A 25,820-nucleotide genomic window follows, 5' to 3' on the forward strand; every position below is an offset into this window, starting at 1 on the left:
CAGACTCTCACTCGGAGGCTTAGCTGCAGCCCAGTGCTCGCCTAAGTGTTTAAAAATCCTACCGAGTGGAGAGCAAACCTCCCACTCGGAGGCTTAGCTGCAGCCAAGTGCTCGCCTAAGTATTTAAAAATCCTACCGAGTGGTGAGCAGACCTCCCACTCGGGGGGCTTAGCTGCAGTCCAGTACTCGCCTAAGTTTGAAAAAATCCTACCGAGTGGAGAGCAGACCTCCCACTCGGGGGCTTAGCTGCAGTCCAGTACTCGCCTAAGTTTTTAAAATCCTACCGAGTGGAGAGCAGACCTTCCACTCGGAGGCTTAGCTGCAGCCCAGTGCTCGCCTAAGTACGGAACACATCCCAATCCGCAAGGACGACGAGGTGCAAATCGACTGCTATCTTCTCCTTCGGAGTTGCACCACAAATACAAAGTTATTTCGAGTGAACAACAAGTTCCACTCGACAGATAATTCATGAAGATATTCAACGATAAATCAAGTTCAGATAAGATCCAAAGGTTCTAGAATGCAGATCAAAGTACTCGAGCCTCCAGCTCGACAGAGTTTAATGGTTACAAAATCCACTCGGCATTCCGAGGCAAATTTAAAGTGAAGCATAAAAGTTTTTATTCCTCATGCGGAGGACTGGAAGGGGCGACGGACTCGTCCAAGTCGATCCTGTCTGCAATGCGAGTGGTAGCAGCAATGAAAGTCTCCATGAAGTCTTGAAAGTTGTGCTTCCTGGTATTGGCAACTTGGATGGCGGCCAACTTTTCTTCTCGCGCCTCCTTGCAGTGGACACGGACCAGAGACAGAGCAACGTCAGCGCCACATATAGCAGAAGATTTCTTCCATTCCGCCACTCGACCTAGGACTTCATTCAGTCGAGTCATCAGGGACTCGAGGTCATTCTGAAGCGTCATCCTAGGCCAGAGCGACGTGTCGATCCGTGACATCGCAACCTTCAACCGAGCAAGATAGTCAACAACGCCGGCAACACGAGATTCCAGTCGGAGCACGTTCATAGCAGCCTCGTCCTTCACTGGAGAATTGATGGGGTCCAAGTTTGTCTCCACTCGACTGGTCTCCTCTTCGAAGTTCTGGCAGAATTCTGTAAACACAATTCAAGGATAAGTCAGTGGCTCTACGCAGATTTGGTAACTACAAGTCAGTCGGGCCGGAGTAATTACCCTCGAGCATGATGAACAGCTTCTTGGCGAGTCCACCGAGATAAGCCTCCAGATCATTCCTCTTCCCCGCCAGTTCACTTGCCTTGTCATTCAGAGCTATATTGCCATTCTTCAGACGGCTGGCCTCTCGATTAGCCGCGTCGAGAGCAGTTTTCAGCCTGGAGTTTTCCTTTGCAAGAGTACCGACTGAAGCCAGTTTTTCTTCAGCAAGCTTCGTTTTGTTTAGGGCCTCCTTCTGCGCTTTGGCAAGGTCTTGATCCTTCTTCTTCAGAGCCTCCTCCATTTTGTCTGCGAAACAGCAAGTGAGATCAACATCGAGGACGGCCAGAAAGAAAGGACAGTCGACAAAAGCTCACCAGCCATACCTTTTGCTTCGTCCCTCGCCTTCTGCAAGTTCTCCTGAGCAAGCTTCAAGTCAAGGTTCAGCTGGATCTGTTTGTTCTCCAACTCAGTGTAGCGAGCCACAAGTTCGCAGGATTTCTGCAAAAAATCAGTCGACAAACATCCAAGATAAGTTGCTTCCGAGTAACCAAGAGACAATGATGGCGTTTCTAAGACTACAGCCGAATCAAAAACATTCGACAGTAGTCTCGGGGACTACACCCAGTGGGTGCACTCAGCGTGCCCCCACTGGTTCGACCAAAAAAAATCAACTGCCCGCAGCCGACCGTGTACAGTTCCATTCGACATGGCCTGACCAGACCGAGTGAAGAAGTTCAGCTAAAGCAACACAATATAAAGACTACAGTCGACTGCCAGCAGTCCACCGTAGTCTCGGGGACTACACCCAGTGGGTGCACTTAGCGTGCCCCCACTCGTCAAAAAGATTAATAGACACACCCAGTGGGCATACAGATATAAAGATCTTCGGAAAAGAGATTCTTCAGATAGCATATCCTAACAGAACAAGCAGTGAATCGACTGACCTGGATGTTGCTCTGAAGAGCTGAGCTCGCGTCATAAGCTACTTGGCTGGCTTCCCGAACCACCTTCACTTGCTCCATCATGATCCCCGCCTGGCGTATAGCCTCTTTAGCAGCACCCACTTGGTCCTCAGGGACGTGGTGTGTGGCAAAAAGCGAAGGCGGATTTGCAGTCGACGTCGAAGGCCGGACACTCGTCAGAGGTTCAGCGAAGGTCACAGAAACCCGAGTGGTATCACCACCCTCCCGGACTGCGGCCTCAGGCTCCGGAGTAGTTCGTGGGGTCTTGCCAGCCGGCGCCCTCCTGTTCCTTCATGCCCTCAGCGGCACTTCGTCGTCGTCATCAGGGAGGTCAATGACATGAGGAGGAGCTACAAGAAAAACCAATCGACCGGAATTATAAGAAATCGTCAGTCGACTAAAAGCAGAGCATCAGCAATTGTACCGGGGTTGGAGGTAACAGCGTCTTCCATCTCTTGATCATCGTCCTTGGGGGAGATCTCCGAGGTGGCAGCACTGCAAATTTCGAAAGTCAGTCAGCTTATTCAATGAGTCGACCAAGAGTCCATCACGTTCGACAAAGGAAAACAAATTCTACTATTACCCAGAAATGGTGGGGACAATCATCTTCATCTTGGGCAGAGCCTTGGGCGGCTTGGACGGCGTCGCGCGTGGGTGCTTGGGAGCTTTTTCTGTCGGCGCTGAAGATGAGGTCCGAGGGCGCTTTGACGACTGCCCAACAGGGACAGTCGCCTTACCACGTTCCCGCGCAGGGTCGTGTGTAAGCTTGGATCACTGTACCGAGCAGGGAGGTTCAACTTCTTCCTCCTCCTCTTCACTGGAGTCGTCGTCGTCATCCCCCTCTCCTTCGCTGTCAGATTCCCACTCTTCTCCCTCGTCTCCACTTTCGCCTCCACTTGCCTCTCCTTCCTCGGCCTGCTCCTGTGCTCCATTGGGTGTCGAGTACATCTCAATAGTGGCCTAGAGGACAACAAACGAGACAAAAGTCAATCGAATGATCCAAAAAGAATAAGTAAAGAAAGCAAGATCACAGTCGGAAACGCAAGGTCAAACCTTGTCCACTTCGTATGTTTGGTCGAGTGGAGGAATCCTCCTGGCTCCTCGAGGGTTGTCCTTGTTCCCTGTGATACTCGACAGCCACCCTTCCAACATCTTGTCAGTGACCTCCTCTGGGTGAATCCGAGTGGTGTCTTCGAGACCCGAGTACAGCCACATCGGGTGGTCACGAGCCTGAAGCAGTTGGATGCGCCTCCGAAGGAAGACTTCCAACAAGTCCATGCCAGTCACACCCTCTCAGACAAGCTGAACCACTCGACCGACTAGCACCTTGACTTGCGCCTTTTCCTCCGGCGTCACTTTCAGAGAGGCAGGTTTTTGTGCTCGATTCAGAGAAAAAGGGGGAAGCCCAGTCGACTGTCCTGGGGTCACCTGGTCTTTACAGTAAAACCAAGTAGAATGCCACCCACAGACTGACTCGGGAAAAGTGATAGACGGAAAGGAACTTTTTCCCCTCATCTGGATCGCCAGACCCCCGCACAGCTGGATCACCTGCGTCTGTTCGTCACTCGACTTGGCCTTCTTGACCGACTGAGAGCGGCAAGTGAAGATGTGCTTGAAGAGTCCCCAATGGGGGCGGCAACCCAAGAAGTTTTCACACAAGGAAACGAAAGCAGCAAGATACACAATAGAATTGGGAGTAAAGTGATGGAGCTGCGCGCCGGAGAAGTTCAAGAAGCTCCGGAAAAAAGGATGAGGAGGCAGAGAGAATCCACGATCGATATGGGTGGCGAGGAGGACGCACTCACCATCAAGAGGCTGGGGTTCGACTTGTTTCCCCGGGAGGCGTGCAGATTCGTGGGGAATGAATCCCCCCTCGACCAGATCATCGAGATCATCCTGCCGAATCACTAATGGCATCCAGTCGCCCTGGATCCAATCCTTGGGCAGAGCAGTCCTCGAGGAAGATCCGCCCCGAGCGGACTTCTTCCCCTTCCCCTGTTGGGGAACGTAGCAGAAATTCAAAATTTTCCTACGCGTCACCAAGATCTATCTATGGAGAGACCAGCTACGAGTAGAAGGAGAGTGCATCTACATACCCTTGTAGATCGCTAAGCGGAAGCGTTCAAGTGAACGGGGTTGATGGAGTCGTACTCGTCGTGATTCAAATCACCGATGATCAAGTGCCGAACGGACGGCACCTCCGCGTTCAACACACGTACAACCCGGTGACGTCTCCCACGCCTTGATCCAGCAAGGAGAGAGGGAGAGGTTGAGGAAGACTCCATCCAACAGCAGCACAACGGCGTGGTGGTGATGGAGGAGCGTGGCAATCCAGCAGGGCTTCGCCAAGCACCATGGGAGAGGAGGAGGAGGGAGAGGGGCAGGGCTGCACTAACTAGAGATCAAATCGCGTGTTATGGGCAGCCCCATGCCTCAATATATATAGGGGGGAAGGGGGCTGCGCCCCCTTTAGGGTTTTCCCACCCCCTAGGGGCGGCGGCCAGCCCTAGATGGGTTTTGGGGTGCGGCCAAGAAGGGGGGGAGGAGTCCATCCTCCCCAAGGCACCTCGGAGGTGCCTTCCCCTTTGAGGACTCTTCCCTCTAGGGTTCCCTAGGCGCATGGGCCTCTTGGGGCTGGTGCCCTTGGCCCATGTAGGCCAAGGCGCACCCCCTACAGCCCATGTGGCCCCCCGGGGCAGGTGGCCCCACCCGGTGGGCCCCCGGGACCCTTCCGGTGGTCCCGGTACAATACCGATGACCCCGAAACTTGTCCCGATGGCCGAAACAGGACTTCCCATATATAAATCTTTACCTCCGGACCATTCCGGAACTCCTCGTGACGTCCGGGATCTCATCCGGGACTCCGAACAACATTCGGTTACCACATACAAGCTTCCTTTATAACCCTAGCGTCATCGAACCTTAAGTGTGTAGACCCTACGGGTTCGGGAGACATGCAGACATGACCGAGACGTTCTCCGGTCAATAACCAACAGCGGGATCTGGATACCCATGTTGGCTCCCACATGTTCCACGATGATCTCATCGGATGAAACACGATGTCAAGGACTTAATCAATCCCGTATTCAATTCCCTTTGTCTAGCGGTATTTTACTTGCCCGAGATTCGATCGTCGGTATACCGATACCTTGTTCAATCTCGTTACCGGCAAGTCACTTTACTCGTTCCGTAACACATCATCCCGTGATCAACTCCTTGGTCACATTGCGCATATGATGATGTCCTACCGAGTGGGCCCAGAGATACCTCTCCGTTTACACGGAGTGACAAATCCCAGTCTCGATTCGTGCCAACCCAACAGACACTTTCGGAGATACCTGTAATGCACCTTTATAGCCACCCAGTTACGTTGTGACGTTTGGTACACCCAAAGCATTCCTACGATATCCGGGAGTTGCACAATCTCATGGTCTAAGGAAAAGATACTTGACATTGGCAAAGCTCTAGCAAATGAACTACACGATCTTTTGTGCTAGTCTTAGGATTGGGTCTTGTCCATCACATCATTCTCCTAATGATGTGATCCCGTTATCAACGACATCCAATGTCCATAGCCAGGAAACCATGACTATCTGTTGATCACAACGAGCTAGTCAACTAGAGGCTCACTAGGGACATATTGTGGTCTATTTATTCACACGTGTATTACGATTTCCGGATAATACAGTTATAGCATGAATAAAAGACAATTATCATGAACAAGGAAATATAATAATAATACTTTTATTATTGCCTCTAGGGCATATTTCCAACAGTCTCCCACTTGCACTAGAGTCAATAATCTAGTTCACATCGCCATGTGATTAACACTCACAGGTCACATCGCCATGTGACTAATACCCAAGAGTTTACTAGAGTCGGTAGTCTAGTTCACATCACTATGTGATTAACACTCAATGAGTTTTATGTTTGATCATGTTGCTTGTGAGAGAGGTTTTAGTCAACAGGTCTGAACCTTTCAGATCCGTGTGTGCTTTACAAATCTCTATGTCATCTCCTAGATGCAGCTACCACGCTCTATTTGGAGCTATTCCAAACAACTGTTCTACTTGGAGCTATTCTAAATTATTGCTCCATTATATGTATCCGGTCTCTCTACTCAGAGCTATCCGGATAGGTGTCAAGCTTGCATCGTCGTAACCTTTACGACGAACTCTTTTACCACCTCCATAATCGAGAAAATTCCTTAGTCCACTAGTTACTAAGGATAACTTTGACCGCTGTCCTGTGAGCCATTCTTGGATCACTCTTGTACCCCTTGACTGACTCATGACAAGGCACACTTCAGGTGCGGTACACAGCATAGCATACTGAAGAGCCTACGTCTTAAGCATAGGGGACGACCTTCGTCCTTTCTCTCTATTCTGCCGTGGTCGAGCTTTAAGTCTTAACTTCGTACCTTACAACTCAGGCAAGAACTCCTTCTTTGACTGGTCCATCTTGAACACCTTCAAGATCATGTCAAGGTATGTGCTCATTTGAAAGTATTATTAAGCATTTTGATCTATCCTTATAGATCTTGATGCTCAATGTTCAAGTAGCTTAATCCAGGCTTTCCATTGAAAACACTTTCAAAATAACCCTATATGCTTTCTAGAAATTCTACATCATCTCTGATCATCAATATGTCAACAACATATACTCATCAGAAATTCTATAGTGCTCCCACTCACTTCTTTGGAAATACAAGTTTCTTATAAACTTTGTATAAATCCAAAATCTTTGATCATCTCATCAAAGTGTACATTCCAACTCCGAGATGCTTACTCCAGTCCTTAAAAGGATCGCTGGAGCTAGCATACCTTTTAGCATCCTTAGGATCGACAAAACTTTTCTGATTGTATTGCATACAACCTTTCCTTACGAAAACTAGTAAGTAAACTTGTCTTGACATCCATCTGCCAGATTTCATAAATGCAGCTAATGCTAACATGATTCCGACGGACTTTAAGCATCGCTACGAGTGAGAAAATCTCATCGTAGTCAACTCCTTGAACTTGTCGGAAAACACTTCACCACAAGTCGAGCTTCATAGATGGTGACATTACCATCCACGTCCGTCTTCTTCTTAAAAGATCCATTTATCTCAATGGATTGCCGATCATCGGGCAAGTCCATCAAAGTCCATGCTTTGTTCTGATATATGGATACTATCTCGGATTTCATGGCTTCTAACCATTTGTTGGAATTCGGGCCCACCATCGCTTCTCCATAGCTCGTAGGTTCATTGTTGTCTAGCAACATGACCTTCAAGACAGGATCACCTTACCACTCCGAAGTAGTACGTGTCCTTGTCGTCCTACGAGGTTTGGTAGTGACTTGATCCGAAGTTTCATGATCAATATCATAAGCTTCCACTTCAATTGGTGTAGGTGCCATAGGAACAACTTCCTGTGCCCTGCCACACACTAGTTGAAGAGACGGTTCAATAACCTCATCAAGTCTCCACCATCCTCCCACTCAACTCTTTCGAGAGAAACCTTTCCTCGAGAAAGGACCCGATTCAAGAAACAATCCATATTGCTTTCGGATCTGAATGAGGAGGTATACCCAACTGTTTTGGGTGTCCTATGAAGATGCATTTTATCCGCTTTGGGTTCGAGCTTAATCCTGAAACTTTTTCACATAAGCGTCGCAGCCCCAAACTTTTAAGAAACGACAACTTAGGTTTCTCTAAACCATAATTCATACGGTGTCATCTCATCGGAATTACGTGGTGCCCTATTTAAAGTGAATGTGGTTGTCTCTAATGCCTAACCCATGAACGATAGTGGTAATTCGATAAGAGACATCATGGTACGCACCATATCCAATAGGGTGCAACTATGATGTTCGGACACACCATCACATTATGGTGTTCCAGGCGGTATTAATTGCGAAACAGTTTCCACAATGTCTTAATTGTGTGCCAAAACTCGTAACTCAGATATTCATCTCTATGATCATATCATAGACATTTTATCCTCTTGTCACAATGATCTTCTACTTCACTCTGAAATTACTTGAACCATTCAATAATTCAGACTTGTGTTTCATCAAGTAAATATTCTCAACATCTACTCGTATCATCTGTGAAGTAAGAACATAACGATATTCACTGCATGCCTCAGCACTCATCGGACTGCACACATCAAAATGTGTTACTTCCAACAAGTTGCTATCTTGTTCCATTTTACTGAAACGAGGCTTTCAGTCATCTTGCCCATGTGGTATGATTTGCATGTCTCAAGTGATTCAAAATCAAGTGAGTTTAAACGGTCCATTTGCATGGAGTTTCTTCATGCATATACACCAATAGACATGGTTCGCATGTCTCAAACTTTTCAAAACGAGTGAGTCCAAAGATCCATCAACATGGAGCTTCTTCATGCATTTTATACCGATATGACTTACGTGGCAGTGCCACAAATAGGTGGTACTATCATTACTATCTTTTGGCATGAACATGTGTATCACTACGATCGAGATTTCAATGAACCATTCATTTTAGGTGCAAGACCATTGAAGGTATTATTCAAATAAATAGAGTAACCATTATTCTCTTGAAATGAATAAGCGTATTGCGATAGACATAATCCAATCATGTCTATGCTCAACGCAAACACCAAATCTCGATGGTAGAGGGAGCGTGCGATGCTTGATCATATCAACATTGGAAACACTTCCAACACATATCGTCAGCTCACCTTTAGCTAGTCTCCGTTTATGCCGTAGCTTTTATTTCGAGTTACTAACACTTAGCAACCGAACCGGTATCTTATACCCTGGTGCTACTAGGAGTACTAGTAAAGTACACATTAACATAATGTATATCCAATATACTTCTATCGACCTTGCCAGCCTTCTCATCTACCAAGTATCTAGGGTAATGCTGCTCCAGTGGTTGTTCCCCTTATTACAGAAGCACTTAGTCTCGGGTTTGGGTTCAACCTTGGGTTTCTTCACTGGAGCAGCAGCTGATTTGCCGTTTCATGAAGTATCCCTTCTTGCCCTTGCCCTTCTTGAAACTAGTGGTTTCACCAACCATCAACAATTGATGCTCCTTCTTGATTTCTACTTTCGCGGTGTCAAACATCGTGAATACCTCAAGGATCATCTTATTTATCCCTGATATGTTATAGTTCATCACGAAGCTCTAGTAGCTCGGTGGCAATGACTTTGGGGAAACATCACTATCTCATCTGGAAGATCAACTCCCACTTGATTCAAGTGATTGTTGCACTCAGACAATCTGAGCACAAGCTCAATGATTGAGCTTTTCTCCCTTAGTTTGCAGGCTAAGAAAAATCGTCGGAGGTCTCATACCTCTTGACGTGGGCACGAGCCTGAAATCCCAATTTCAGCCCTCGAAACATCTCATATGTTCCGTGATGTTTCGAAAACGTCTTTGGTGCCTCTACTTAAACCATTTAACTGAACTATCACGTAGTTATCAAAATGTGTATGTCCGATGTTCGCAACATCTACAAACAACGTTTGGGGCTCAGCTTACTGAGCGGTGCATTGAGGACATAAGCTTTCTACTGTCCGCATAATCGCTACTATCAACTTTCAACTATATTTTCTCTAGGAACATATCTAAACAGTAGAACTAAAGCGCGAGCTACGACATAATTTGCAAAAGGTCTTTTGACTATGTTCAGGATAATTGAGTCCATCTTATGAACTCCCACTTAGATAGACATCCCTCTGGTCATCTAGGTGATTACATGATCCGAGTCAACTAGGCCGTGTCCGATCATCACGTGAGACGGACTAGTCATCATCGGTGAACATCTTCATGTTGATCGTATCTACTATACGACTCATGCTCGACCTTTCGGTCTCCGTGTTCCGAGGCCATGTCTGCACATGCTAGGCTCGTCAAGTTAACCCTAAGTGTTTTCGCTGTGTAAAACTGTCTTACACCCGTTGTATGTGAACGTAAGAATCCATCACACCCGATCATCACGTGGTGCTTAGAAGCGACGAACTGTAGCAACGGTGCACAGTTAGGGGAGAACACTTCTTGAAATTTTGTAAGGGATCATCTTATTTACTACCGTCGTTCTAAGCAAACAAGATGCATAAACATGATAAACATCACATGCAATCAAATAGAGTAGTGACATGATATGGCCAATATCATATAGCTCCTTTGATCTTCATCTTCGGGGCTCCATGATCATCTTGTCACCGGCATGACACCATGATCTCCATCATCATGATCTCCATCATCGTGTCTTCATGAAGTTGTCACGCCAACGACTACTTCTACTTCTATGACTAACGCGTTTAGCAATAAAGTAAAGTAGTTTACATGGCGTTCTTCAATGACATGCAGGTCATACAAAAAATAAAGACAACTCCTATGGCTCCTGCCGGTTGTCATACTCATCGACATGCAAGTCGTGAATCCTATTACAAGAACATGATCAATCTCATACATCACATATATCATTCATCACATCCTTTGGCCATATCACATCACATAGCATACCCTGCAAAAACAAGTTAGACGTCCTCTAATTGTTGTTGCATGTTTTACGTGGCTGCTATGGGTTTCTAGCAAGAACGTTTCTTACCTACGCATGAACCACAACGTGATATGCCAATTGCTATTTACCCTTCATAAGGACCCTTTTCATCGAATCCGATCCGACTAAAGTGGGAGAGACAGACACCCGCCAGCCACCTTATGCAACTAGTGCATGTTTGTCGGTGGAACCGGTCTCACGTAAGCGTACGTGTAAGGTTGGTCCGGGCCGCTTCATCCCACGATGCCGCCGAATCAAGATAAGACTAGTAACGGCAAGCATATTGAACAATATCGACGCCCACAACTACTTTGTGTTCTACTCGTGCAAAGAATCTACGCAATAGACCTAGCTCATGATGCCACTGTTGGGGAACGTAGCAGAAATTCAAAATTTTCCTACGTGTCACCAAGATCTATCTATGGAGAGACTAGCAACGAGGGGAAGGAGAGTGCATCTACATACCCTTGTAGATCGCTAAGTGGAAGCGTTCAAGTGAACGGGGTTGATGGAGTCGTACTCGTCGTGATTCAGATCACCGATGATCCTAGTGCCGAACGGACGGCACCTCCGCGTTCAACACACGTACAGCTCGACGATGTCTCCCACGCCTTGATCCAGCAAGGAGAGAGGGAGAGGTTGAGGAAGACTCCATCCAGCAGCAGCACAACGGCGTGGTGGTGATGGAGGAGCGTGGCAATCCTGCAGGGCTTCGCCAAGCACCTACGGGAGAGGAGGAGGTGTCACGGGAGGGAGGGAGGCGCCAAGGGCTCAGGTATGGATGCCCTTAACTTCGTACCTTACAACTCAGGCAAGAACTCCTTTTTTGACTGATCCATCTTGAACACCTTCAAGATCACGTCAAGGCATGTGCTCATTTGAAAGTACCATTAAGCGTTTTGATCTATCCTTATAGATCTTGATGCTCAATGTTCAAGTAGCTTAATCCAGGTTTTCCATTGAAAACACTTTCCAAATAACCCTATATGCTTTCCAGAAATTCTACGTCATTTCTGATCATTAATATGTCAACAACATATACTCATCAGAAATTCTATAGTGCTCCCACTCACTTCTTTGGAAATACAAGTTTCTCATAAACTTTGTATACACCCTAAATCTTTGATCATCATCAAAGCATACATTCCAACTCCGAGATGCTCACTCCAGTCCTCAGAAGGATTGCTGGAGCTTTGCATACTTATTAGCATATTTCAGGATAGACAAAACCTTCCGGTTGTATCACATACAACCTTTCCTCAAGAATCGTCGAGGAAACAATGTTTTGACATCCTATCTGCAAGATTTCATAAATAATGCAGTAATTGCTAATATAATTCCAACATACTCTTAGCATCGCTACGAGTGAGAAAGTCTCATCGTAGTCAACTCCTTGAACTTGTCGAAAAACATCTCAACGACAAGTCGACCTTTCTCAATGGTGACACTTACCATCATTGTCTGTCTTCCTTTCAAAATCCATATGTACCTAACAGCCTTATGACCATCAAGTAGTTCTTCCAAAGTCTACACTTTGTTTTCATACATGGATCCTCTCTCGGGTTTTATGGCCTTGAGCCATTTATCGGAATCCAGGCCCACCATCGCTTCTCCATAGCTCGTAGGTTCATTGTTGTCTAGCAACATGACTTCCAAGACAGGATTACTGTACCACTCTGAAGTAGTACGTATCCTTGTCACCCTACGAGGTTTGGGAGTGACTTGATCTGAAGTTTCATGATCACTATCATAAGCTTCTACTTCAATTGGTGTAGGTGCCACAGGAACAACTTCCTGTGCCCTGCTACACACTGGTTGAAGTGATGGTTCAGTAACCTCATCAAGTCTCCACCATCCTCCCACTCAATTCTTTCGAGAGAAACCTTTCCTCGAGAAAGGACCCAATTCTAGAAACAATTCATATTGCCTTCGGATCTGAATTAGGAGGTATACCCAACTGTTTTGGGTGTCCTATGAAGATGTACTTTATCCGCTTTGGGTTCGAGCTTAATCCTGAAACTTTTTCACATAAGCGTCGCAGCCCCAAACCTTTAAGAAATGACAACTTAGGTTTCTCTAAACCATAATTCATACGGTGTCATCTCATCGGAATTACGTGGTGCCCTATTTAAAGTGAATGTGGTTGTCTTTAATGCCTAACCCATAAACTATCCTGGCAGTTCGATAAGAGACATCATGGTATGCATCATATCCAATAGGGTGCAACTATGATGTTCGGACACACCATCACACTATGGTGTTCCAGGCGGTATTAATTGTGAAACAATTTCCACAATGTCTTAATTGTGTGCCAAAACTCGTAACTCAGATACTCATCTCTATGATCATATCATAGACATTTTATCCTCTTGTCACAATCTTCTACTTCACTCTGAAATTACTTGAACCATTCAATAATTCAGACTTGTGTTTCATCAAGTAAATATTCTCAACATCTACTCGAATCATCTGTGAAGTAAGAACATAACGATATTCACTGCATGCCTCAGCACTCATTGGACTGCACGCATCAAAATGTGTTGCTTCCAACAAGTTGCTATCTTGTTACATCTTACTGAAAACGAGGCTTTTCAGTCATCTTGCCCATGTGGTATGATTTGCATGTCCCAAGTGATTCAAAATCAAGTGAGTCAAAACGGTCCATTTGCATGGAGTTTCTTCATGCATATACACCAATAGACATGGTTCGCATGTCTCAAACTTTTCAAAAACGAGTGAGCCCAAAGATCCATCAATATGGAGCTTCTTCATGCGTTTTATACCGATATGACTTACGTGGCAGTGCCACAAGTAGGTGGTTCTATCATTACTATCTTTTGGCATGAACATGTGTATCACTACGATCGAGATTTAATAAACCATTCATTTTAGGTGTAAGACCATTGAAGGTATTATTCAAATAAACAGAGTAACGATTATTCTCCTTAAATGAATAACCGTATTGCGATAGACGTAATCCAATCATGTCTATGCTCAACGCAAACACCAAACAACAATTATTTAGGTTTAACACCAATCTCTTTGGTAGAGGGAGCGTGCGATGCTTGATCATATGAAGCTTGGAAAAACTTCCAACACATATCGTCAGCTCACCTTTAGCTAGTCTCCGTTTATTCCGTAGCCTTTTGTTTCGAGTTACTAACACTTAGCAACCGAACCGGTATCTAATACCCTGGTGCTACTAGGAGTACTAGCAAAGTACACATTAACACAATGTATATCCAATATACTTCTATCGACCTTGCCAGCCTTCTTATCTACCAAGTATCTAGGGTAATTCTGCTCTAGTGGTTGTTCCCCTTATTACAGAAGCACTTAGTCTCGGGTTTGGGTTTTACCTTGGGTTTCTTCACTAGAGCAGCAGCTGATTTGCCGTTTCATGAAGTATCCCTTCTTGCCCTTGCCCTTCTTGAAACTAGTGGTTTCACCAACCATCAACAATTGATGCTCCTTTTTGATTCCTACTTTCGCGGTGTCAAACATCGCGAATACCTCAAGGATCATCATATCTATCCCTGATATGTTATAGTTCATCACGAAGCTCTAACAGCTTGGTGGCAATGACTTTGGAGAACCATCACTGTCTTATCTGGAAGATCAACTCCCACTCGATTCAAATGATTGTTGTACTCAGACAATCTGAGCACAAGCTCAACAATTGAGCTTTTCTCCTTAGTTTGCAGGTTAAGAAAGTCATCGGAGGTCTTATACCTCTTGACATGGGCACGAGCCTGAAATCCCAATTTCAGCCCTCAAAACATCTCATATGTTTCGCGATGTTTCAAAAACGTCTTTGGTGCCTCAACTCTAAACCGTTTAACTGAACTACCACGTAGTTATCAAAACGTGTATGTCAGATGTTCGCAACAACCACAGACAACGTTCGAGGTTCAGCACACTGAGCGGTGCATTAAGGACATAAGCCTTCTATGAAGCAATGAGGACAATCCTCAGTTTACGGACCTAGTCCGCATAATTGCTACTATCAACTTTCAACTAATTTTTCTCTAGGAACATATCTAAACAGTAGAACTATAGCGTGAGCTACGACATAATTTGCAAAAACCTTTTGACTATGTTCAGGATAATTAAGTTCATCTTATGAACTCCCACTCAGATAGACATCCCTCTGGTCATCTAAGTGATCACATGATCCGAGTCAAACTAGGCCGTGTCCGATCATCACGTGAGACGGACTAGTCATCATCGGTGAACATCTTCATGTTGATCGTATCTTCTATACGACTCATGCTCGACCTTTCGGTCTCCGTGTTCCGAGGCCATGTCTGCACATGCTAGGCTCGTCAAGTTAACCCTAAGTGTTTTCGCTGTGTAAAACTGTCTTACACCCGTTGTATGTGAACGTAAGAATCCATCACACCCGATCATCACGTGGTGCTTAGAAGCGACGAACTGTAGCAACGGTGCATAGTTAGGGGAGAACACTTCTTGAAATTTTGTAAGGGATCATCTTATTTACTACCGTCGTCCTAAGTAAACAAGATGCATAAACATGATAAACATCACATGCAATCAAATAGAGTAGTGACATGATATGGCCAATATCATATAGCTCCTTTGATCTTCATCTTCGGGGCTCCATGATCATCTTGTCACCGGCATGACACCATGATCTCCATCATCATGATCTCCATCATCGTGTCTTCATGAAGTTGTCACGCCAACGACTACTTCTACTTCTATGACTAACGCGTTTAGCAATAAAGTAAAGTAGTTTACATGGCGTTCTTCAATGACACGCAGGTCATACAATAAATAAAGACAACTCCTATGGCTCCTGCCGGTTGTCATACTCATCGACATGCAAGTCGTGAATCCTATTACAAGAACATGATCAATCTCATACATCACATATATCATTCATCACATCCTTTTGGCCATATCACATCACAAAGCATACCCTGCAAAAACAAGTTAGACGTCCTCTAATTGTTGTTTGCATGTTTCACGTGGCTGCTATGGGTTTCTAGCAAGAACGTTTCTTACCTACGCAAAACCACAACGTGATATGCCAATTGCTATTTACCCTTCATAAGGACCCTTTTCATCGAATCCGTTCCGACTAAAGTGGGAGAGACTGGCACCCGCTAGCCACCTTATGCATCAAGTGCATGTCAATCGGTGGAACCTGTCTCACGTAAGAGTACGTGTAAGGTCGGTCCGGGCCGCTTCATCCCACAATACCGCCGAAACAAGATTGGACTAGTAACGGTAAGCATATTGAACAACATCAACGCCCACAACTACTTTGTGTTCTACTCGTGCAAAGAATCTACGCAATAGACCTAGCTCATGATGCCACTGTTGGGGAACGTAGCAGAAATTCAAAATTTTCCTACGCGTCACCAAGATCTATCTATGGAGAGACCAGCTACGAGTAGAAGGAGAGTGCATCTACATACCCTTGTAGATCGCTAAGCGGAAGCGTTCAAGTGAACGGGGTTGATGGAGTCGTACTCGTCGTGATTCAAATCACCGATGATCAAGTGCCGAACGGACGGCACCTCCGCGTTCAACACACGTACAACCCGGTGACGTCTCCCACGCCTTGATCCAGCAAGGAGAGAGGGAGAGGTTGAGGAAGACTCCATCCAACAGCAGCACAACGGCGTGGTGGTGATGGAGGAGCGTGGCAATCCAGCAGGGCTTCGCCAAGCACCATGGGAGAGGAGGAGGAGGGAGAGGGGCAGGGCTGCACTAACTAGAGATCAAATCGCGTGTTATGGGCAGCCCCATGCCTCAATATATATAGGGGGGAAGGGGGCTGCGCCCCCTTTAGGGTTTTCCCACCCCCTAGGGGCGGCGGCCAGCCCTAGATGGGTTTTGGGGTGCGGCCAAGAAGGGGGGGAGGAGTCCATCCTCCCCAAGGCACCTCGGAGGTGCCTTCCCCTTTGAGGACTCTTCCCTCTAGGGTTCCCTAGGCGCATGGGCCTCTTGGGGCTGGTGCCCTTGGCCCATGTAGGCCAAGGCGCACCCCCTACAGCCCATGTGGCCCCCCGGGGCAGGTGGCCCCACCCGGTGGGCCCCCGGGACCCTTCCGGTGGTCCCGGTACAATACCGATGACCCCGAAACTTGTCCCGATGGCCGAAATAGGACTTCCTATATATAAATCTTTACCTCCGGACCATTCCGGAACTCCTCGTGACGTCCGGGATCTCATCCGAGACTCCGAACAACATTCGGTAACCACATACAAGCTTCCTTTATAACCCTAGCGTCATCGAACCTTAAGTGTGTAGACCCTACGGGTTCGGGAGACATGCAGACATGACCGAGATGTTCTCCGGTCAATAACCAACAGCGGGATCTGGATACCCATGTTGTCTCCCACATGTTCCACGATGATCTCATCGGATGAACCACGATGTCAAGGACTCAATCGATCCCGTATACAATTCCCTTTGTCTAGCGGTATTTTACTTGCCCGAGATTCGATCGTCAGTATACCGATACCTTGTTCAATCTCGTTACCGGCAAGTCACTTTACTCGTTCCGTAACACATCATCCCGTGATCAACTCCTTGGTCACATTGCGCATATGATGATGTCCTACCGAGTGGGCCCAGAGATACCTCTCCGTTTACACAGAGTGACAAATCCCAGTCTCGATCCGCATAAAACAATAGATACTTTCGGAGATACCTGTAGTGCACCTTTATAGTCACCCAGTTACGTTGTGACGTTTGATACACCCAAAGCACTCCTACGGTATCCAGGAGTTACACGATCTCATGGTCAAAGGAAGAGATACTTGACATTGGCAAAGCTCTAGCAAATGAACTACACGATCTTTTGTGCTAGTCTTAGGATTGGGTCTTGTCCATCACATCATTCTCCTAATGATGTGATCCCGTTATCAACGACATCCAATGTCCATAGCCAGGAAACCATGACTATCTGTTGATCACAACGAGCTAGTCAACTAGAGGCTCACTAGGGACATATTGTGGTCTATGTATTCACACGTGTATTACGATTTCCGGATAATACAGTTATAGCATGAATAAAAGACAATTATCATGAACAAGGAAATATAATAATAATACTTTTATTATTGCCTCTAGGGCATATTTCCAACATCCCCTGCACCGCCGCCTTCTTCGCGCGCTCCAGAGCCGACGTCTTCTCCTTCACCATCGTCGCCGGTGAAGCTCGAACAGACCTACGGCACCAAGGTGGGAGCAGAGGTGGCGGAGGATCTTGTGAAGGAAGGGGGAAAAGTGAAGGCGCACTATTCGGGGGTCCCGAGCCGGCAGCTTATAAGAGGTCGCTTCCGAGTGGCTGACTGGTAGGCCCAGGCAATCTCGTCAAATCCCGCAACGGGCGCGCGCGCGGTACGTGGCGAAAAAGGTGGCGCGGGGATCGAGGAGCTTCCGTCCTATCCCATCCGATTACTGCGGCCGCCCCCGTCCCGCGCGCTTCCCGAAATTCAAATCCCGCAAAATCCGCGGGCCGCAGAACAACTCGTCAAACAGAAGATCCCTTTCACACCATCACTCAGAACTTCACAAGTAAAGAAATTCACTCGACAAGAGGCCAAGAATGGATCAAGGCGACTGAAAGAAGTTGACGACGTCATCCGTGACAATTGATCCAAAACAAGACGTTCATATAACATGAGAACCAGTCGGAAAGATCCCCAACTCCTTCCCCACTCGAACCTCGATCCATTCGGGGGCTAATGATGAAGCTATGTACCTAGGATAGGGGCATGGACCTGTCCTAAGTACCCTACCCAAGGACATCCCTAGAAGAAGTCACCTTTCAATCGACTTGGAGGTATCCCACTCGACAGATTCAAGACACTCGACCACGAAGCAATCGCTCAACCAAATTCCAACCAATCGACTGCCAGGAGATCTAAAGTCACCCTGCACGCAAACGGTCGGTCATTAAGTAGCTTTTATGGTCATCCTAGCACTTTATTAGGGGCATTACCAGTAACCCCCAGTCTTAATGTACTTTAAACCTTGCATTACTGAGGGCTGGAGGGGCCTGGCGAACTCTATATAATCTACCCCCTCCTCGGTATCAAGGGTTGGCACCCCTGTTATTCATACACACATAATTCAGTCGACCGCCTCCGGGCACCGAGACGTAGGGCTGTTACTTCCTCCGAGAAGGGCCTGAACTCGTAATACTCGTGTGCTTACAACTCCTCCATAGCTAAGATCTAGCCTCTCCATACATACCCCCCTACATCACTGTCAGAGTTAGAACCACGACAGGGGTCTCTCACCACGTCGGTTTCTGGTGGGCCGAGCTGAGAACCCCTAGGTCAGTTCCGACCCGAGCCCTTTGGGAGGCCCATGGCGCTATACGAAGGAGACTTGGGAAGCACTTACATTCAACATGAGGTCTCTATTTCCGTGGAGGACTCTCCTCCACCGACATAGCGGACTAGGACTCTTGTAATCATAGGCCTTGGTATTTAACATAAACCAGGGCTTGGCTAGTCGATAGAACACCCATTACATACATTAGAAATCATAGAATCTCCTAGTAGTTTTACATGTACTTTGTACACACCTCAACACAATAGAACGCAAGCAGGACATAGAGTTTTATCTTCTTAGAGAGCCTGAACGTGGGTAAATCTTGTGTTCTTGTTACCATCGTCCCAAGACACCTAGCTTAGGATCCCCTACCAAGAGCTCTGCCGAATTTAGCTTTGACAACGTACATGGCTCACATCGAATCCATAACTCAGAGTGCCAATAGCTTGCTATTTCTAGTGAGCTAGAAGATAAATAGTGAAAATACTGCTTGGCTGATGATGTACAAGGCCTACATATAAAACACCCATCCTGGAGGGTCAAGAGCTCACCATTTCTAGGAAGCTTAAGAGACCAAAATATACACCCTAGGGTTTAAAGGCAGACTAATGCACCTTTTTCTTAACACAGAGATAAATATATTACTTAGAGGACTTGGGACTTCCAATTAATCTATGAAACATCTAGCTAGCTAGTGTGCAAGAAATGGTTATAATTTGTTTGTGTTTCCTAATAAGTTAAGCTAATGATGTGTTTTCTTGTTTCTTTTAGGAGGGAAAGCGGGAAGAGGGAGACGGTGTTGGTACCTACACAGCGGACGGGGAACACCGAACTGCCACCAGACGATGGGTACACGTGGCGCAAGTACGGCCAAAAAGACATTCTCGGCTCTAGGTATCCAAGGTAATGAATACATCAAATTACTTCATTAACTCATCACTTTTGGTGTATGCGTGCTTAATTGCCTCATTCATTATATCAATTCATTCCACTCTTTTTTTGCTTTCCCCATCCAAGTGGCAACACTTGCGAGGGCAGCAATAGTGATACATTCACTCCCTGACTAGTCACTTGTCAACCACCCCACAATACCCATTGTTACTGAACTTAACAAAAAGATTTCGTATGGAATTGTCTCACCACATAATGTGGCATCCTTTGGTTTGATATTCTCCGCCCCTGATAGCAAAATTTAGCGCTAAGTTGGATTCCATAGGTGTAGCCTGCATATGTAACAGTTTTTATCCCCATTTATTGCTCTCGCGTGTGCCTTGTTACAATGTGTAAGCGTAAAATTAGTTAGGCATGACCGTGCATGCATGAGGAGTCTTCCTCAATCCTCCTTGTACATACCATGCATTAGACCTCCTGTAGTGAGGGTATCATAACAAGTCAGAGTCGTTTGCTTAGGTTTAGGATGTCGACGACGTCTATAGAGGAAGTGGTCACAATGATGCATGCGTGCTGTCTCTAGGGTGTACACGGGGTATCTTATGTGTGCCGCTCAGCGGTTGTGATGGTTTTTGGCCGTTTTCCTTAATAAACCGAGTAATCTGTTTTTTCTCAGTTTCCCCTAATTGAACAAGCAACTCTTTTCTTCTTAATAAATGCAGGAATCTTGCCATTTCAAAAAAGAACAAGTATCATGCATGTTAACTAGATATTTTTGTTGAGGTGACATGCTATTAAATGAAGAAAGAGAAAACTGAAGAACATATCACGATACGTATCATATTAAATGACATGTTACTATGTGTCATACAAAACCATAAATAAGGTCATCTAAAATAATTACCTATGATACTATACACTATGAAGGCATGATACCCCCTTATTACAAGTAGCCTTATACACAAAAGATTTTCATTGCAGACCAACACTTTCAGTTAAGCAACAACCTACATCATGCATGCATATACAAATTAATGTAGGACAACGTCCGAAGTAGTGCATGGTTTTAATCATACATAGTTGCAGAGTAAGATAGAAATACATAGTTTCGAGGACGACTAGAGATATTTTGGCAGTAGACACTCTAAGATCCATGAATGCAATTCTCAACACTCATGCCAGCATAGTATGTGTATCATGCATAACTACATGACAATCTTTGTTTTTTATGATCAAATTGCATGCTCAATGTAATCAACAGGAGCTACTACCGGTGCACTCATAAGAACTACTACGGTTGTGACGCAAAGAAGAAGGTGCAACGCTTGGACGGCGACCCCTTCATGTACGAGGTCACATACTGTGGTGACCACAGCTGCCTCACTTCCACCACCCCGCTACTCACCCTGCCCACAGCTAGCACTACAATCTCTGCTGCCAACTCTTCGACCGTCGCGACAGGCTCTGACCTCCCCACTAGAGACCTCCCCATGGAACTAGTTGAGCAGACGCACCGCGCTGTCCACGCCAGTCAAGCTCGGCATTAGCTGGATGCCGCAAGCTTCCAAGGCATTTTAGCGGGCTCTGGCACCGGCATGGGGAACATCGCCAACATGAAGATGAACGTGTCCACCGCACCGAGAGACACGGATTACTCGACCCTAGACCTCGCAGACGTCATGTTCAACTTTGGCAGCAGCATGGACGACATCTTCTCTTCTTTATGATCGACATGATAAATAGATGGACAGCTATACACAAACAATGATATGGACTATTGGTTCTCTTAGTAAATGATGTACATAGAGCGCATGATAAGTCTGGTTTCGGTCATTAGCTTGATTTATGCATAGCTATAGCCTTTAGGCGAAGTATGAATGTTCAGTTTCTATTTCCAGTTTCCTAGTTCTAATGATTGCAATTGGTGGTGTGGTCCATTCACTCATCCCCCACCACTAATCTCATTTCTGCCAACTGTCAAACCTAATCAAAGCTAGCATACAGTATTGTTGATTAAACCAAATCTAACCAAATTAAACTAAGCTTGCTAAATTTAACTTTGAGTAAAATCTTTAGTCATCTTGTGGGTGATGATTATTATTGTGCAATTTAATAAGCACTATATTGATGCACACACATGTGAAGTCCGTATGTGTTATTAGGTCAATAAAAAATTGTGAGTTATCCCATATTTTTGTATGCCATGTTGGTCGGGAACACACATTGGCCATCATTGGTATTACGTGCTCTCCATATGGTGTGCATGACACCATTAATATTGTTAGCACTAAGGTGTCCAATCTGTCGATGAGAAATACACGTTAATTTGAGTAGAGTCGACATTGATGATCCAACTACAACGAGCGACGATGTTGCACCTATACAATTGCTAAACCAAGTATAAAGTTGTTACTGACCAGACGAAACACGATCAAACTGATTGCAAGGGTCTAATTTCCACAAACAATCAATAACAAACAAGAACCATGATATGAAATCTAAACATTACGAATAAGGATGAACTATTGATGAAATTTCGGGTTCAGTAAACGATCTTGACCTGGTCGTTGGACATAAACGAAGTACGTGAAACTGCAGCTGAGAAAAACTCTTAACTAAATAAAATCTGCGTAAAGATGTCATAGGTCGGTTTCATCCACTAGTATAGATTGTAAAAACTGCCTATTGTCTTCTATTACGAATTTACATGGACCTAGTGGAGAAGTAAGACGATGCAACACCCATGAAAAGCTATGAATGAAAATATGATATGTAATTTTTTATGTTTCGTCCATGTCTTCATACGTTATTGTGATGGCTTTAGTGTCCTAAAATCTTTATTCGAAGTTCCGTTGTCATTCTCTACGCACTCACAGTCACCTTAATGCTCTAATGATCATCTGTCTTGTTCACGTGGACCCTATGCAAAGCGTATGAAGACACAGATATCCTGGCTGTAGTAGTGAATACATCATCAAAACAAAGTTACTATGTTCGCTTAGGTGCATATGAAGCCCAACAAAAATTAGTAATCCAAGCGTAGAAGTCACCATGCATCTCATGCACCTCACTCCCACAAGCAAATTATTTCACCCATGAAAAATAGCCAATAAAACCCACAACCCCCTCCCCATCAATTTTAGTGGTAAATAAAGGTAAAGAAAGAATGCACTAGTGGAGGTGCTCATTTGGTTACTAGGAAATTAATTATACCACCCGTGCAAGCTTGTTTTCACCTAGGTCATGATGCCCATCCTTATAGGAAGTGTAATAGGATGATGTAAAATGGTTATAAGGATTAAAATATTATTTTTTACTGAGTTAGATGAGATAGAAGAGGAGACAAAAGTGAAGCGACTGTAAATTAAGAGTTAGTTATAGTACGAGCTCCAAGAAACATTGTGAGAGTGTGAGATGTACCATGTATTAACAAAGTAATATTTTTTGTAACTAACTGCTATACATGTTGGCTATTAGGATGCCTATAGATGACTTGACAACAAGATATAGCCAACACCTGGCTCTACTATTAACCATGCTCTTAGAGCAAGTGTAATAAGGTGCTTATAGCCCGCTTGAGAAGAGAGGCATGAGAAAATTGTTGGAAGTGGACTCTCATGCAAGAGCCCAGATCTATGAGTGATCCTAGGAAAATGCAATATATACGAAGAAAAAGAAACAGAAGGTTCAAAAATCTACTAGTCCAATAGTCAACCATATAGCCTACGTTACTATACAAGTGACTATAGATAATAACTCTATATAACATGTCAGCTGCATATAGCCAACAAATTACCATATTATTAGTCATGCTCTAATAGTAGGCCATAAGCCCACTTATATGACACTTTTTCCATGTGAAGGAGAGAGACAAGAGAAAAGAGAAGGAGAAAATTCTCAGGCAAGAACCAGTCTCCACGCGTGCACCTAGGTAAAAGCATTGGACGAGGGGAAAGAGAGAGATAGAAAAGGTGAAAAGGTGTACTAAAGTAATAGCCAACCTTACTATACGATCGAGTAATTAATAAGTTACCTTTTAATGCCATGGTAGTTTTATATAGCCCATCGCTGGCTCTACTATTATCCTTGGAGCACTCAAAAGTGCATCAGACAGCTGAAGACGCAAAAATTGTTGTGAGGGCTCATAGGAGACCGAGTTTATTGCTTTTAAGGGCATGGTTAATAGTATAGCCAACTTCTGGCTATATGAAGCTGCCATGTCATCTAAAGACAATATGTATAGTCATACAATAAGTTTAGTTGTAAGGTTGGCTATTAGACTACTACTTTTATTATCTTCTCTCTTTCTCTTTCATTGTATTTATTACTTTTGCCTAGGAACATGCATATAGCTTGGCTTTTGCATGAGATCTCACTTCCACCATTTTTTCATGTCTCTCTCCTCCACATAAACAAAAGTGCAATGTAGGCGGGCTATAAGTCCACTATTGTACTTTCTCTAATGCACCTAGACAGAGAGAGTAGTATTTTTTCAGGGTTCATAGCTAAAGGTCATGAGAATCCGTTAGAGATGCACTTACCCACTTAATTATCTGCACCTAGCTAGCCATGCTTGCTTTTGTGGAGTACTTTCTTACTTTTCTATGGCGTGCTCACAGAGTAATTGACAACCGCGATAGCATGGATACATCAGCATGGCCAACATGACTGGTATGTCTTAGGAAAATGATATAATATAAAAACACAAATTTAATTGTAGTACGTGTTAATTTAGCAGTGCAAGACGTTCCAACGAGAAAGACCCTGAAAGAAAAGGAAAAAGTTACAGTTCACTTTTACGGGCTCTTGTCGATAGACTCAAACACCCCATGGTTTAACTTGGGCTCTTGTCGATAGACTCAAACACCACATGGTTTAACTTGGGCTCTTGTCGATAGACTCAAACACCACATGGTTTAACTTGTTGTCAATGTAGTTTGAGTAGGCATCTACAAAACAAATCATCACCATGGTGTGGCCACAAAGTTGCATTTGATTTCTTTGGTTTGTTGTTGCTGTTCAGATTTGATCTCTTTAGTTTTGGCAACGTACATCATTGTTTTTGTTACTCTAACAAGGCGAGAACGTGGAAATTCCTTCCGTCTTGTATGCTTGATTGATGCGACTAGATTAAATTGTAGATTTGAGTATTAAGAAAAAGTTTACACCTACATGATAGGTTATATATGGTATGGATTCATGTAGAACAAAGACACTCGACAAAAGACGAGAAACATCCCAGGAATGCAGTGCGGATGACCGTTTGCTTTGGGAGGCTCATTTGAGCAAACGTCGCCATTAGTGAGTGTTCCTAAAAAGTAAAAAAAAAACACTCCTAAAGAATTTTTCAGAAATTGACATTGTTGTAATAGAGATATTTGCTAGGCTAAGAAGAAATAATTGTTATGCTATAGAAGAAAAAAATGTCATACTATAGCAGAGAAAATTGCCATGCGTTCCAAGGATTTGCCATACTGCAACAAAAAGAATTGCTAGACTAAGAAAAGGAGGAAGTTTCCCACATGTCTAGGAATCTGCAACAAAAAGAATTGCCAGACTAAAAAAGAGGAAGTTTCTCACATGTCCAGGAGTCGCCATGCTGGAGCAGACGAATAGTCCTGCTACATAGAGAAGTTGCGTACATACTTCAAGTAATTGCCATGCTACATCATACGGGAGTTCCATGCTACACACAGGCTGTCATTCTCTCTGGATGGTGTATGGGAGGAAACATTTGCATCTTTCTCTTGAGAGGGTGCATGGGAGCGAGTGGTGTACCCATGGGGATTGCTATGTGTCATTGCTTTGATATTCACATGCAAGATCAGACGCACCAAAGAGTGTTCCTTCGAAAACCACTCTCACATAAACTTTGCTCAATAAGATTTTTTTGACCGTTTGGTATTTAAGAGAACATGAAGATTTTGTCGTGCAGGTTGTCTCTG

At 44.8% G+C, this 25,820-nt stretch overlaps 1 pseudogene; it reads left to right on the forward strand.

Annotated features, from left to right (window-relative positions):
• LOC123186894 (uncharacterized) overlaps positions 1-21,618 on the forward strand; it is a 34,607-nt pseudogene extending 12,989 nt beyond the window's left edge.
• The last annotated feature ends 4,202 nt before the right edge of the window (positions 21,619-25,820 follow it).

This window comes from Triticum aestivum, chromosome 1A (assembly GCF_018294505.1).
Source record: "Triticum aestivum cultivar Chinese Spring chromosome 1A, IWGSC CS RefSeq v2.1, whole genome shotgun sequence".
NCBI classification, from domain to species: Eukaryota; Viridiplantae; Streptophyta; class Magnoliopsida; order Poales; family Poaceae; genus Triticum; species Triticum aestivum.